The sequence below is a fragment of the Nansenia antarctica genome, assembly GCF_963989245.1.
Source record: "Nansenia antarctica genome assembly, chromosome: 16".
Lineage (NCBI taxonomy): Eukaryota > Metazoa > Chordata > Actinopteri > Argentiniformes > Microstomatidae > Nansenia > Nansenia antarctica.
In genome coordinates, this window is record NC_137686.1 from 14,903,898 (window position 1) to 14,918,897 (window position 15,000).

Consider the following 15,000-nt stretch of genomic DNA (forward strand, 5'->3'; position numbering starts at 1 on the left):
GTCGGTGGAAGAGTGTGTGTGTCGGTGGAAGAGGGTGTGTGTGTGTGTGTGTGTGTGTGTGTGTGCGTGTGTACGCGTGTACGCGTGTGCGTGTGTTTGTATGTGTGTGTGTGCGCGCATGCATGCGTGTAAGTGTGCGTGCGCGAGTGTGTGTGTGCGCGGCGTGTACTTGCCTGTGTGTGTGTGTGTGTGTGTTTGTGCATGTTCATGCGTCTATATATATATGTGTGTGTGTGTGTGTGTGTGTGTGTGTGTGTGTGTGTGTGTGTGTGTGCGTGCGGGCGGGCGTGCGTGTATGTCTTAGAGCTCACCTCCCACACACACACACACACACACACACACACACACACACTTCCTTTAAACTTGATACAAGGTGATTGATCGGTGGGCACGCTGAACAAAGGCAGACGGTGTGAGTGTGAATGTGAGTGTGAGTGTGTGTGTGTGTGTGTGTGTGAGTGTGTGTGTGTGTGTGTGTGTGTGTGTGAGTATGTGTGTGTGTGTGTGGAGGACGGTCATGAGGCCTCACAGCTACACCAGCCTCACTGACCTGGGTTAACAGCCCTGGGACTCTGACCACGGGCTCCAAGGGGCTTAGGACACACACACACACACACACACACACTCTTCCACTGACACATGGCGATACACATGCCAGCCGCCCACACGCACACGCACACACACACACACACACCACACCACACACACACACACACACACACACACACACACACAGGGACACACACACACACACACACACTGCAGGGCCGAACCCCAACCCAAGCGTCTACCATTACACCAAACTCCAGAGGAGAAACCTGACCCTACCTGTCAGGGCTACCTCATCACCCGCCAGCCTGCCTCCTACCCACCTCCACTACACATGACCCCTGACCCCCCATGACCCTGCCATGACCTCCCACCACCTCCCTTCTCCTCTCCTGGTGGCTGCACCAGCTCCAGTGCAGCCTGTTCCTAACGGCAATGCCGACCGTGACAACGTGGCTATGCGCCTCCGTGGCGATAATTAAACGATCACTACGCACCGAGGAATGTTCTTTCCTCTGGAAGGCCGGGAGCGTCGGGAATCAAGTCGATAATTAGCGTAATGGAATGTCCGTCTTTTAACAAGAAACGCTCTGCGTCCCACCAGCCAGACATGACACACTCACTTAGAGATGAGCCGACGGAGACATATATGGGGATGGAGAGATAGAGGGAGAGAGAGAGAGAGAGAGAGAGAGAGAGAGAGAGAGGAGAGAGAGAGAGAGAGAGAGAAACATACATACTGTAGTAGGAAGTGATGGAGAGAGAGGGGAGAAACAGACATACTGTAGTCGGAAGTGATAGAGAGAGAGAGGCAACCCCTAGGAAGCTTTTAACAGTTTTAACAGGGGCTTCCAGTTATTATGTCCCTCCTCGGGGGTCCCCAGGTTACTGTGTGGAGGGCTAGACGAGTGTGTGCCTCTCATCGCTGCTGAACACCCCCCCCCCCCCCCACCCCCACCACCCAGCCCGCCTCTCACAAAGACGATCTAAAGAGAGAGGCTGGGACTGGCAGAGTGGAGGACCTGACGTAAACACTATGTCTCTGGAGGCTCAGGTGACAGCTGTGAGTGTTCTAGAGGGTCAGGTGACAGGTGTGAGTGTTCTAGAAGGTCAGGTGACAGCTGTGAGTGTTCTAGAAGGTCAGATGACAGGTGTGAGAGTTCTAGAGGGTCAGGTGACAGGTGTGAGAGTTCTAGAGGGTCAGGTGACAGGTGTGAGTGTTCTAGAGCGTCAGGTGACAGGTGTGAGCGTTCTAGAAGGTCAGGTGACAGGTGTGAGAGTTCTAGAAGGTCAGGTGACAGGTGTGAGTGTTCTAGAGCGTCAGGTGACAGGTGTGAGCGTTCTAGAGGGTCAGGTGACAGGTGTGAGAGTTCTAGAAGGTCAGGTGACAGGTGTGAGTGCTCTAGGGTCAGGTGACAGGTGTGAGCGTTCTAGAGCACACAACGAGTGCTTTATTTGCCTATCGCCTTATTGTCTGCAAATTGTCCGGATACTGCTAACTATATCCTGTCTTATTATTCTGTCACTTATGTCCTGTACTACTGTCACTTTTTTTTATCTTGAATTATGCCTATTGCCTTATTGTCAAATTCCCTCTCTCTCTCTCTCTCTCTCACCTTCTCCCACTCCCTTTCAATCATCCTCCTCTCCCTAAGTACCTTCACCACCAACCTCCCTCTCTCTCCCTCCCTCCCTCCCTCTCTCCATCCCTCTCCCTCCTAGTCTGGTGACACCAGCACGACCACTAATTAGAATTCTGTCACTAAGTAAATGCATTGTGACCGCCGCGGTGACAGCTGTGCCATGCCGCGCTGCCATTGGCTGTCGGAGGACAATCAACAGTGTGGCAGGCGGGCTGGCGGGCGGACGGGTTGCCGACGACAACTGTGGCAGGCTCCGTTTTTTAACGGGAGAGGTGCTGCTCCCTTCCTCTCCTCTCCTCCTCCTCCTCCTCCTCCTCCTCCTCCTCCTCTCTTTCTCCCACCACTGACCTGACAGTCATTTAGATTACATAGACAAGCAGGGGGGAGGGATGGGGGAGGAGGAGGGAGAGGTGGGGGGGGGAGACTAGCCAGGGACTACATGGGAATAATGCACTAGCTGACTGACTGACTGGCGGACTGACTGACTGACTGACTGACTGGCTGGCCGACTGACTGACTGTTTACCTTGACAACCAGCAGCACTCTCTTTCTTTTCAATTAGGAGGAGAACAGAGAAGTGTGGGGCCATTGCCCGGCCTCAACCTTCACTCATCCACACAACAGGCGGGGAGGGAGGGAGGAGGGTGGGAGGGAGGGAGGGAAGGAACACAGGCAGGTAGGTAGGGAGGGAGGGGAGGGAGGGGGCGAGGGAGGGAGGGAACACAGGCAGGCAGGTAGGGAGGGAGGGAGGGAGGGCGGGAGGGAGGCAGGCAGGGGGCTAGATCGACAAGCAGACAGACAGACAGGCAGGTATGTAGGCAGGTATGCCCCCCCCACCCCTCTCCTCGTCCCTGGTTCCTCTCAGCAGTGTTCTGCTGTGCTGCCTGTTTGTCCTCCTAATCAGCAGACTAACCCAGGCTCCAGTCCGTCATTATGGCTAGTCACACACACACACACACACACACACACACAAGCTCAAACACACACACACACACACACACACACACACACACACTAGTCAAAGTGGAGGGTAGAGGTTGTCACACACACACACACACACACACACACACACACACACACACACACTAGTCATAGGGGAAGGTAGGGGTTGTCACACACACATACACACACACACACACACACACACACACAAACACACACACTAGTCACAGAGGAGGGTGTGGGTTGTGACTGCCTGGCTGTAGCCAGCTGGGCCTGGTATCACACTCTATCACACACACACACACACACACACACACACACACACACACACTCTCCCCAACACGTTGACGCTTCAGTGTCCTGAGTCATCTGACATCCAGCAGAGCACCACCCTACCACACCTGTAGGGGGACAGGTACCCCAGGGGAGGCTGGTGGAGGTAGAAATCGGAGGCGCGGGGCTCTTTGTAACACACAGAACTGAATGAGAAACGCTATCAAACACACGTGTTCCATACCGCCACGTGTTCGGTACTCAGTCCTCATCCCGCGCCACGCGTCACAATGAGCCCTGTCCTCCGATGTCTACCTCCGCCAGCCTCCCCTCCCCCTGGATGTCAACGTATTGCCTGTGTCGTCGAAGCAGTAAGCTGGTTAAGCTAGTGTGGATACGTTGACATTTTTGTACACAAAATGGAGGATGAGGTAGAACGGTGCGGACGGCGCGAAACGTTGTGTTCTAAGTGTTCTAGACGCCCGGTCGTCCCGGCGACGCGGCCATTCCAGGAACATTGTCACACGGAGCATTTCCCTGCGTGATGAATCCCTGAGAGATGGCTTCCTCACTAAATGTCATCTGCTACACGGAAGCAGGCCTCGCGTCCCCAAAAATCAATGAGGGGAAAATGAGGAAGAGAGAGAGGGGGAGTGTGTGTGTGTGCGTGTGTGTGTGTGTGTGTGTGTTTGTGTGTGTGTGTGTGTGTGTGTGAGTGTGAGAGAACGTGTGTGTGTGCATGCGTGTGTGTGTGTGTGCGCGCGTGTGTGTGTGTGTGTGTGTGTGTGTGCGTGTGTGCGTGTGTGTGCGTCTGGGCGGCACAGAGCAGTGTTTTATATGCAGAGGGCTGAGGAGAGGGACCAGGAGGGATGGGGGATAGGGGAGGGTAAATGTCTTACATTGATTTACACTGACAGACCGACAAATCCACCTGCTACCCTACAAGTACAGTTACTGAATACCTGACGGACAGGATCACTGATGGTTATCTCTTATGAGGGGGGGAGAAAGAGAGACGGAGAGAGAGAGAGAGTCAGTCCATTTAGAGAGAGAGAGGGGGAGAGAGAGAGACAGAGAGTCAGTCCATTTAGAGAGAAAGGGGGGGAGAGAGACAGAGAGTCAGTCCATTTTGAGAGAGAGAGAGAGACCTACAGAGAGAGAAAGAGAGAGAGAAGGGCTCCCAAACCGATCTGTTACTCTCCCGTGGGTTCTGACATGCGGCCCATAAAGCTGTGTGTTGTGTTTACAACCGCTCACGGCGACGGGGAACAGAACAGAACCAAAAATTCACAACTGGGTCATTAGCATAGCATACCACCACACTGAATAACCGTTCTTGGCCACGAAACATCTTCTCTCTCTCTTTGCTTATTCTGAGAGACGGGATTGGCTGTGCTTCACGTGTTTACATCCTGTTTCCTGTTTGACTAGTCCTGGCTGATCTGTTGGCACAGCCGCCGTTGGCCCTCGTCCAGGAGGTTTAAACCGGGCTGCTAATGTTGGATGATGGGAGGTGCGCTGCTTCTTGCCAGGCCTTGGTGCTCCTTGCCAGGCCTTGGCTGGGGGCCCTGGGTCTCTGGCACTGGGTGACATGGCTCTATCTAGGCTCACACACGCATGCAGGCACGCACACACACACACACACATACACATGCAGGCACGCACACTCACACACACACTTATATACACACTCACATGCTCTCTGGGTCTCTTGGCTCTCTGTGGCTCCCTGTGGATCTCTCACTGTGGCTCTCTCTCTCTCTGTGCATCTCTCTCTGTGCATCTCTCTCTGTGCATCTCTCTCTGTGGCTCTCTCTCTCTGTGCATCTCTCTCTCTCTGTGGCTCTCTCTCTATGCATCTCTCTCTCTCTGTGGCTCTCTCTCCGTGCATCTCTCTCCGTGCATCTCTCCCTGTGGCTCTCTCTCTGTGCATTTCTCTCTCTGTGGCTCTCTCTCTATGCATCTCTCTCTCTCTGTGGCTCTCTCTCCGTGCATCTCTCTCCGTGCATCTCTCCCTGTGGCTCTCTCTCTGTGCATCTCTCTCTCTGTGGCTCTCTCTCTGTGCATCTCTCTCTCTCTGTGGCTCTCTCTCCGTGCATCTCTCTCTGTGGATCTCTCTCTCTGTGCATCTCTCTCTGTTGCTCTCTCTCTGTTCATCTCTCTCTGTGCATCTCTCTCTCTCTCTGTGGATCTCTCTCTCTGTGCATCTCTCTCTGTGGCTCTCTCTCTGTGGCTCTCTCTCTGTGGCTCTCTCTCTGTGCATCTCTCTCTCTGTGCATCTCTCTCTGTGGCTCTCTCTCTGTGGCTCTCTCTCTGTGCATCTCTCTCTCTGTGCATCTCTCTCTGTGGCTCTCTCTCTGTGCATCTCTCTCTCTGTGCATCTCTCTCTGTGGCTCTCTCTCTGTGGCTCTCTCTCTGTGGCTCTCTCTCTGTGCATCTCTCTCTGTGCATCTCTCTCTGTGCATCTCTCTCTGTGGCTCTCTCTCTGTGCATCTCTCTCTGTGCATCTCTCTCTGTGCATCTCTCTCTGTGCATCTCTCTCTCTGTGCATCTCTCTCTGTGCATCTCTCTCTGTGGCTCTCTCTCTGTGGCTCTCTCTCTGTGCATCTCTCTCTCTCTCTGTGGCTCTCTCTCTCTGTGCATCTCTCTCTGTGCATCTCTCTCCGTGCATCTCTCTCTGTGCATCTCTCTCTGTGGATCTCTCTCTGTGCATCTCTCTCTATGGATCTCTATCTCTCTGTACATCTCTCTCTGTGCATCTCTCTCTATGGATCTCTATCTCTCTGTACATCTCTCTCTGTGCATCTCTCTCTGGGCTCTCTGTGCATCTCTCTCTGTGCATCTCTCTCTGTGGATCTCTCTCTGTGCATCTCTCTCTGTGGATCTCTCTCTCTGGGCTCTCTGTGGACCTCTGGGCAGGGCAGTGGATTACTGTGTCAGGAGCCTGGGTCCCCTGCCTGCACCACTGACATGCAGATGTCCTCATTAAGGCACTAAAGCCTGCCATTAGGATGGAAGGTCTCGTCCGCTCCAGACCCACCCTGCAGTACTACCCCCCCCACACCACCGCCACCACCCCCACACCCTTCCTCTCCTCTCACAGGGCTGGGGGAGAGAGGGGAAGAGGGGGAGGGAGGGAGGGAGGGAGAGAGAAACAGAGAGAGAGAGAGAAACAGAGAGAGAGAGAGGGGGGGGGAGAGAGGGGGGGGGGAGAGAGAGGAGAGAGAGACAGGGGGAGAGAGAGGAGGAGAGAGAGAGGGGGAGAGAGAGGAGGGGAGAGAGAGGAGGAGAGAGATGGGGGAGAGAGAGAGGGGGGGGAGAGAGAGAGAGGAGGAGAGAGAGGAGGAGAGAGGGGGGGAGAGAGAGAGAGATAAGAGGAGAGAGAGAGGGGGAGAGAGAGAGGAGGAGAGGGGGTATTACCACAACTAAGCCAGACGAAGGAGCCCCCCAGGGACCCAACAAGTGCTATTTGGCCCAGCAGCCACCACCACAATAACAACAGCACACTGGAATTGTAAAACAGATCTAATGTGTGTCTATCTCTCTGCTTCTCATGTAGCACACACACACACACACACACACACACACACACACACACACACACACACACACACACACAAGAGAGTGGGAAGAGGGATACTCTAGCTGCAAGCATTGTCTTTCACCCTGAGATGTTTGTTAGCTGTGTGTGGAGAGAGAGAGAGAGAGAGAGAGAGAGAGAGAGAGAGATAGAGAGAGAGAGAGAGAGAGAGAGAGAGAGAGGTAGAGAGAGGGGCAGATAAATAACTGTGATAAGTGTTGCCAGGGTGGACTAGAGTGACATACGATTGGGCTCTTCCCTCTGAAATATTCATGTCGTTTTCAGGAGAGAGGGAGAGTTAATTTAGCCCTTTCGCTATGCTGAGGGTAATTAAAAGAGATGATCGATAGTCTCCCCCTGTGCCTGATAACAACTACCCCCCCCTCCCCCCCACCACCACCTCTCTCCCCTCACACCCCACCGCCCCACAGACAAAGAGCAGAGAGGGAGGAGAGAGGAGAGAGAGAGGGAATCTGAGCTGTGTGCGGCAGGGCCTCATTGAAAGCCTGACTGGAGTGTTTTCACACTTGATAATAGACAGAATGTTTCCGCTGTTGTGAGTAACAACACTATTATTAGTATTATATAGTACACATATTACGAAAACAATTTCCACAGCGACAAAATGACATTTACATTTTTGGCATTTAGTAGACGCCTTTATCCAAAGCGACTGACAACATAACATAATGAAATAACACACCAAAGTGTACAGTGTGAAACAGTGATAGTCATCGAATTAAACATACCCAAATGCGCAGTAGCTATTTCCTTACATTTAAATGTTTTAAATGTTTTTTTATTATTTATTTTTTACATTTTTGGTATTTAGCAGATGCCGTTATCCAAAGCGACTTACAACAAATACATTTGTCTCAGTCACTGAATCATCTATCCATCAGTCATCATAAGAAGAAAGAATAAATCGTCTTCATTTATTTCCAGTGGAGAAACTGGACAGTGTCATTAGATCATGATAAAGGAGTTCAAACCCTAGATAGATTTTGTACATCGAGTGTCTCGTGTGATCACTGGAACAGACGTTTGATGTGTTTCCTAAATGTCTCGAAGTCTGACTAGATTTGTGTTCTGAGAGACTGAGAGAGTGAGTTCCTAGTGACAGAGGAGAGGAGAGCTCAGATGCTTCCATAAACTGGACTCCATCATCAATATTGTAGAGGAATCCATAGTTGGGGAGAAGCTAACTAATTAGACTTGGGTTTAAATAATTTATCTCCTTAACTTTTATTGATTTGTCAGTTTCTTGTGGTGTGAGTTGAGCTGTAAAATTGACTATCCCCCCCAACGGACATGGTCGTCTGCGGCTTTACGGCCACTGACTCACACACTCACTCACACACACACACACACACACACACACACACACATGCGTGCGCACACACACACACCCGTGCACGCGCACACACACACACACACACACACACACACCCGTGCACGCGCGCGCACACACACACACACACACACATGCGTGCGCACTCACACACACCCGCGCGCGCACACACACACACACACACGTGCACACTTACACACACACACTTACAAACACACGCACACACACACACACACACAGGCCACACCAAGCCTGGTGACAGCAGCAGCAGCAGCAGCCAGTTGGTTGAGAGAAGAACACACACCATCTCAGTCAGTCGTCACGTCCGTGTATTAACAAGCCGTCGGGCTAATTAAGACTTTCTCAATTAAACAAGCCCATCTAATGGACACGGCCCTTGCTGCTATGGGAGCAGTTAGCCACCTGTAACTAACACAGCCGACAGACATCCCATAATGTCATCAGCGGCAACTTCAATCAAGAGATCACTAACTGTGCAAATACCCCATCGTCCCCCCCCCCCCCCCCCCCACCCCTAGATCAGCTCAGCCAATTGACTGACTCGTTTGATATTTGGTTAAGAGGAAATTGCTTAATTGCTTAATTGCTGGGGGATTATGTTCAAATGGGCGGGAATCAATGGGCCAGACATGGAACATTAGCTCAGATGACTGACGGGCGCCACGCGGACCCGGGCCAGGCAGGGAGGGGCTCTGGAGGATGATTAACACATGATTAACACATGATTAACAATTTCACATCAATAGTGATTAAACGCGCGGGGGGGGGGGGGGGGGGGGGGGGTCGGGCGCTCTGAGGGGAGGATTTCTCTGCCGTTTTTTTTCCTCTCTCGGAGAAGGAAGTCCAAACTATACGTGGATTACACCGATGACGACGACACGTTCATACGTGCGTCGACCGATTGGTTCAGAGTGGGAGGCCGGCGGAGGTGGGAAATCGGAGGACAGGTGCGTTGTAATACACGGGACGGGATGAGGAATGCTATCAAACACACACACACACCCCCATACACACACACACACACACACACACACACACATCGTCACATGGCCAGGCGTCTCCAATCATCTCAGCTGTCTGTACGTGACCACACCTGATGCCGTACCGAAAAAAGAGGATGAGGAGGATGAGGAGGGGTCAGGGGTCAGGCTGTGACCTCCCACACCTGGTTAATACTGAGAGGTGTCCAGCTGTGCTGCGGGGGGCTCTGACAGGGTCCCAGGTGGGCCTGGGGAGGGGCGTGGGAGGGGTGTAGGAGTCTGCTACTGGAGCCCAGATGTGGCCCTCTGACAGTGTATCACACACACACACACACACACACACAAACCAGGGACAGACAGACAGACAGACAGACAGACAGACAGGCAGACAGACAGACAGGCAGACAAGCAGACAGACAGGCAGACAGACAGACAGGCAGGCAGGCAGGCAGGCAGACAGGCAGGCAGTCAGGCAGACCAATTTATAGATAGAGAGAGAGAGAGAGAGAAAGGGAGAAAGGGAGGGAGAAAATCCAACAACAAACAAATAAATAACGCCTCCAATGTCTCGTATCCACTCTCACTCGTCCGTACCCCATCTCCCACAAGATAGAGAGGTTTGTTTTCCTCCTGTCTTTAAACCACCGATACCAGATTCAAACAGGATCTCACAACAACAACAACAACAACAACAACAGCAACACCACCAAAAAAGCATTTAACACACCCGTCAAGCAGAAATAGAGGACAGAGGCACTCCAAGCATGTTCGGCACTGTATGACCACTCAGCCGGACCGGGAGAGAGGGAAACCGTTTAGAAAAACCCACATCCAGACCCGTTTGGAGGCTTGTCCGCGTGATGCGTTCAATATGTGTACATTTCCCGGGCCGATATTGAATGGAGCGCTAGCCGCTCTCACACACACACACACAAACACACACACACACACACACACACAGCCCGGGCTGGGCCATGGTGCGGAATAAGAATGTCCCCCTGACCCTGTGGCACTTGAGACGCAATTGCCTCACAATGAGCGTTGGCCTGCATCGATTACGCTCGGCCGCTGTTTACTGCAGCTTTCCCTCCTCAGCCCCCCCCCAACACCACCCTCTCCCCCCTGCCCTCACGCCCCCCACACACCCCGCTCGCTCACCCCCCCCCAACCTTCACAGCCCTGCATGCCAACGCCATGAAACAAGTGGAGAGAGAGAGAGAGAGAGAGACACAGAGAGAGAAAGAGAGAGAGAGAGAGACACACAGAGAGAGAAAGAGAGAGAGAGAGAGAGACACACAGAGTGAGAAAGAGAGAGAGAGAGACACAGAGAGAGAAAGAGAGAGAGACACAAAGAGAAAGAGAGAGAGAGACACAGAGAGAGAGAGACACACACAGAGAGAAAGAGAGACAGAGAGAGAGAGAGAGACACACACAGAGAGTGAGACACAGAGAGAAAGAGACAGAGAGAAAGATGTAAATGTAGAAAGAGAGAGAGACACACAGAGAGAGAGACACAGAGAGAGAGAGACAGAGAGACACAGAGAGAAAGAGACAGAGGGAGAGACACACACAGAGACAGAGACACACACAGAGAGAGAGAGAGAGAGAGTGTGAGACACACAGAGAGAGTGAGACACAGAGAGACAGAGAGACACAGAGACACAGAGAGACAGAGAGACACAGAGAGAGAGAGACAGAGACAGAGACAGAGAGACACAGAGAGAGAGAGACACAGAGAGAGAGGTCTCTGTCCGCGTGACGGTCGAGGTGACACGCCGGCCTGACTTTCACGCCACCTCCTCTTCCTCCTCCTCCTCCTCCTCCTCCTCCTCCTCCTCTTCCTCCTCCACCTCCTCATCCTCCTCCGCCGCTCCCAGCCCCGGCTCTGACGGGCCGCCGTCCTCGTTAGAAGCGAACCGCCGCTGTTTGACATGAATTAGACGTGTCGGCGGCGCTGAGAGACCGCCCCTACTTCCTCCCCCCCCCCCCCCCTCCCCCTCCCCAACCTCCCACGCCAGATCCCCGACATCCCCCCCCCCCCACCCACCCCAGCCCTCCCTCCTCCCCCCAGTGGATCGTCTAATGGGTTTAACACCGTGCAGACCACCAGAGCAGTGTGTCTACCCCCAGCATGGTGGGAGAGCCCCCCTGTTCACAGCCACTCCAGCGTCTCCCCCCCGCCGTAGTAATAATCCTGTCCTCTCCTTCAACGAGCCGGTGGTGAGATGGTGCTGCTGGTGGGCTAATGTGACCACATCACAGGACAGAGAGAGAGAGAGAGAGAGGCTTAATGATACAGGGGGTGGAAGCGAGGGAGCTGTTTGATTATCCTCCAGGACTGAGAGAAAGGAAGAAGAGAGAGCGAGAGAGAGAGAGAGTGTCGTTTTATATATCTCTGCCCCGATCTCCCTCACACCGTGGTATCAAAAAGAAGTGGTGCATTCAAGGATAATGATTCTTCTCTCGCTCGCCCTTTATCTCTTTTTGTCTCTCTCTCTCTGTCTCTCTCTGTCTCTGTCTCTCTCTCTCTCTTTCTTTCTCTCCACTTCTTTCTCTTTCTCCCCCCTATCTCTCTCTCCCTTTATCTCTTTTTGTCTGTCTCTCTGTCTCTCTCTCTCTTTCTCTCCACCTCTCTCTCTTTCTCCCCCCTATGTCTCTCTCTCTCTCCCCAACTCTCCATCCCTCACCCTCTCTCCTACTCTTCCCCTGTTCTTCCTCCTAGCCTATAAGTAGAACAGCCAGATCATCTATGCTCTGTGAGAGCTGTTCTATTATATGATGCATCTATTATCTATTATACAATATATCTATTATCTATAATACGGTACAGTGTGTGACCGGATGGGTTCGGTGGCTCCACCTGATGTTCTTATTCAGTAAACAGAAGGGCCAACACAGCTGGCTAGCTGGTCTAGGTGTACTGGTATTACACGTCCGCTCCCCTCACAACCCGCCCCGGCATTGCAGGTTGGAAAGTAATTGTTGTTACCTGAACTCCATCAGTCAACCACCAATCATTTATCAGGCTGGTGGAACCATCAGACCCTGTGGTGCACCTGAACCCAGCTCAGGCTTTACTGACAGGAACCATCACACACACACACACTCACACACACTCACACACACGGGCACATGCTCACACACACACACACACACACACACACACACTCACACACACACACACACTCACACACACAGGCACATACAGGCACATGCTTACACACGCACGTGAGCATGCACACGCATGCACACACACACTCACACACACAGGCACATGCTCACACACACACACACACACACACACACATACACACACACACTCCCACGACCACGCTCACACGTTAGTGTGGGCATGCACACACACACACACACACACACACACACACACACACACTGACATGCACACACACACACACGCACACGCATGCAAACACACACATGCGAGTGCTCTCACACACACACACAGACACACACACAAACACACAAAGAAACATCTGGAGCAGAGAAGAAGAAAAATAACTATCCAGCAACAAAAGAAATTCATTTTCCCTCCAGTGTCAATCAAGACAAGAAAGGGTGCAGCCATTTTTCAGGCGTTGGTGTGTTGGTCGGGCGGTCAAGGCCTGATGAACACAGATTAGTGCTGGCGTACAGACCACCCCCTCATTGAGCATCAGCCAGGGTGTGACTGCAGTCACTCTCTATTACTGTCCCCACGGCCCCCTCCCTCCCTCCCTCCATCCCTCGGTCACTCCATCTTGCCCTTCCCTTTCTCTCTCCATCCCTCTGTCTCTCTGTCTCATCCTCCCTCCTCCCCTCTCTCTCCACCCCCCAGTCTCTCCTCCATCCTTCCCTCCCTCCCTGTGCTGACGGAGCTGCCCAGCACAATGGTTGTGTCGGGGGCAGCCAAGCTGAAGAGATGCTAAGAAAACCTGATAAATGGCAGCTCTCTCTCTCTCTCTCTCTCTCTCTCTCTCTCTCTCTCTCTCTCTCTCTCTCTCTCTCTCTCTCTCTCTCTCTCTGTCTCTCTCTCTTTCTTCCGCCACACAGCTGCCAGATGCTGCACGTCTCTTATCTTCACAGAGAGACAGACATGGACGCCCTGTCGCCTCAGCTTAGAGGAAGGCCTGAACTGTCCCTAGCAGGAAACACTGTGGTGGATCAGTCAGTCAGACAGACAGACAGACAGACAGTCAGTCAGACAGTCAGACGGTCAGTCAGTCAGACAGACAGATAATCAGCCAGTCAGTCAAACAGTCAGTCAGTCAGTCACAGTCAGAAAGTCAGTCAGTCAGTCAGTCAGTCAGTCAGTCAGATAGACAGTCAGTCAGACAGACAGATAATCAGCCAGTCAGTCAAACAGTCAGCCAGTCAGTCAAACAGTCAGTCAGTCAGTCAGTCAGTCAAACAGTCAGTCAATCAGTCAATCAGAGCAATTGTGTTGCTAAATTCTTAAACAACTCAAACTGTCCCAAAACTACAGTATGATTACTTTGGCTCCAGGAGCGGGGAAAAAAAACCAAGCATGTCTGTATGTTCTACTGACACAATGCATATCGTATGAGTACCGCAATCAAATAAAAAAAACACAACTCTAGCATTGTGACGGCCAATGGCCCCTGGTCCCTAGAATAGATTTATTTTTCTTATGATGTCTGATGGATAGATGATTCCCTTACTTAGACAAATTTATTTTTGTATCGCTTTGGATAAAGGTGTCTGCTAAATGCCAAAACAGTAAAAAAGTAAGTATAAAGTGAAAACCTGTCCATATTGACCCGTGTTTGAACATGCAGCGCGGGTCGCACGCCCCTGGTCAGTTAAAGATCCTCTCCCCTTAACAGTTCCCTCACATCCTCTTACGTGTGCTCCGGGGGAACAACAATTAGCATGTCGTCTGCAATCAGAGCAGGCGCCAAAGTCACGGCGAGCGGCGTAGCAAGTAGCACTCCAGCGCCTCCACGCCACGGGCCGCGCTGTCGACGTGACGGAGGAACGGCCGTAAAAGATGAACCGAGGCTCCGCAGGCTGGAGACACGAGACAAGCAGACAGGTTTACTACCAACATACATACGGCTGTAAAACACCACAGACACAGGAGGGAGAGGAGAATTAGAGAGTCAATTGGGGCGGGGGGGAGGGGGGGGGCGGTGTGTGGGTGTGTGTGGGTGTGTGTTTGTGCATACGTGCACGCACATGTGTGTGTGTGAGAATGTGTGTTTGTTTGAGTGTGTGTGTGTTTGTGTGTGTGCCCCCCCACTCACACACATGTGTGTGTGTGTGTGTGTGTGACGTGTGTGTGTGTGTGTGTCTGTCTGTGATGTGTGTGAGTATGTGTGTGTCTGCCTCCCTGCTCGCACATGCACATGTGTGTGTGCGTATGTGTGTGTGTGTGTGTGTGTGTGTGTGTGTGTGTGTGTGATGTGCGACGGACGTCGTACTAGTGGCAGTCGCATGAAGAATGAAGTCACCTGGCATTCCCCGGCTTTTGAAGGTCAAGGAGAGCCTCCTGCATATTCATGAGTCTGGGTGGGGGGTGTGTGGAGGGGGGGGTCGCAGGATCGATGGCTTTTAATTGTTTTTTCCTGGGCTGGGGGAAGGAAGTGCCAGCAGCCATCGATCGGGCTGGGGACGAGGCCACTTACATGTCACCCTCGCTGG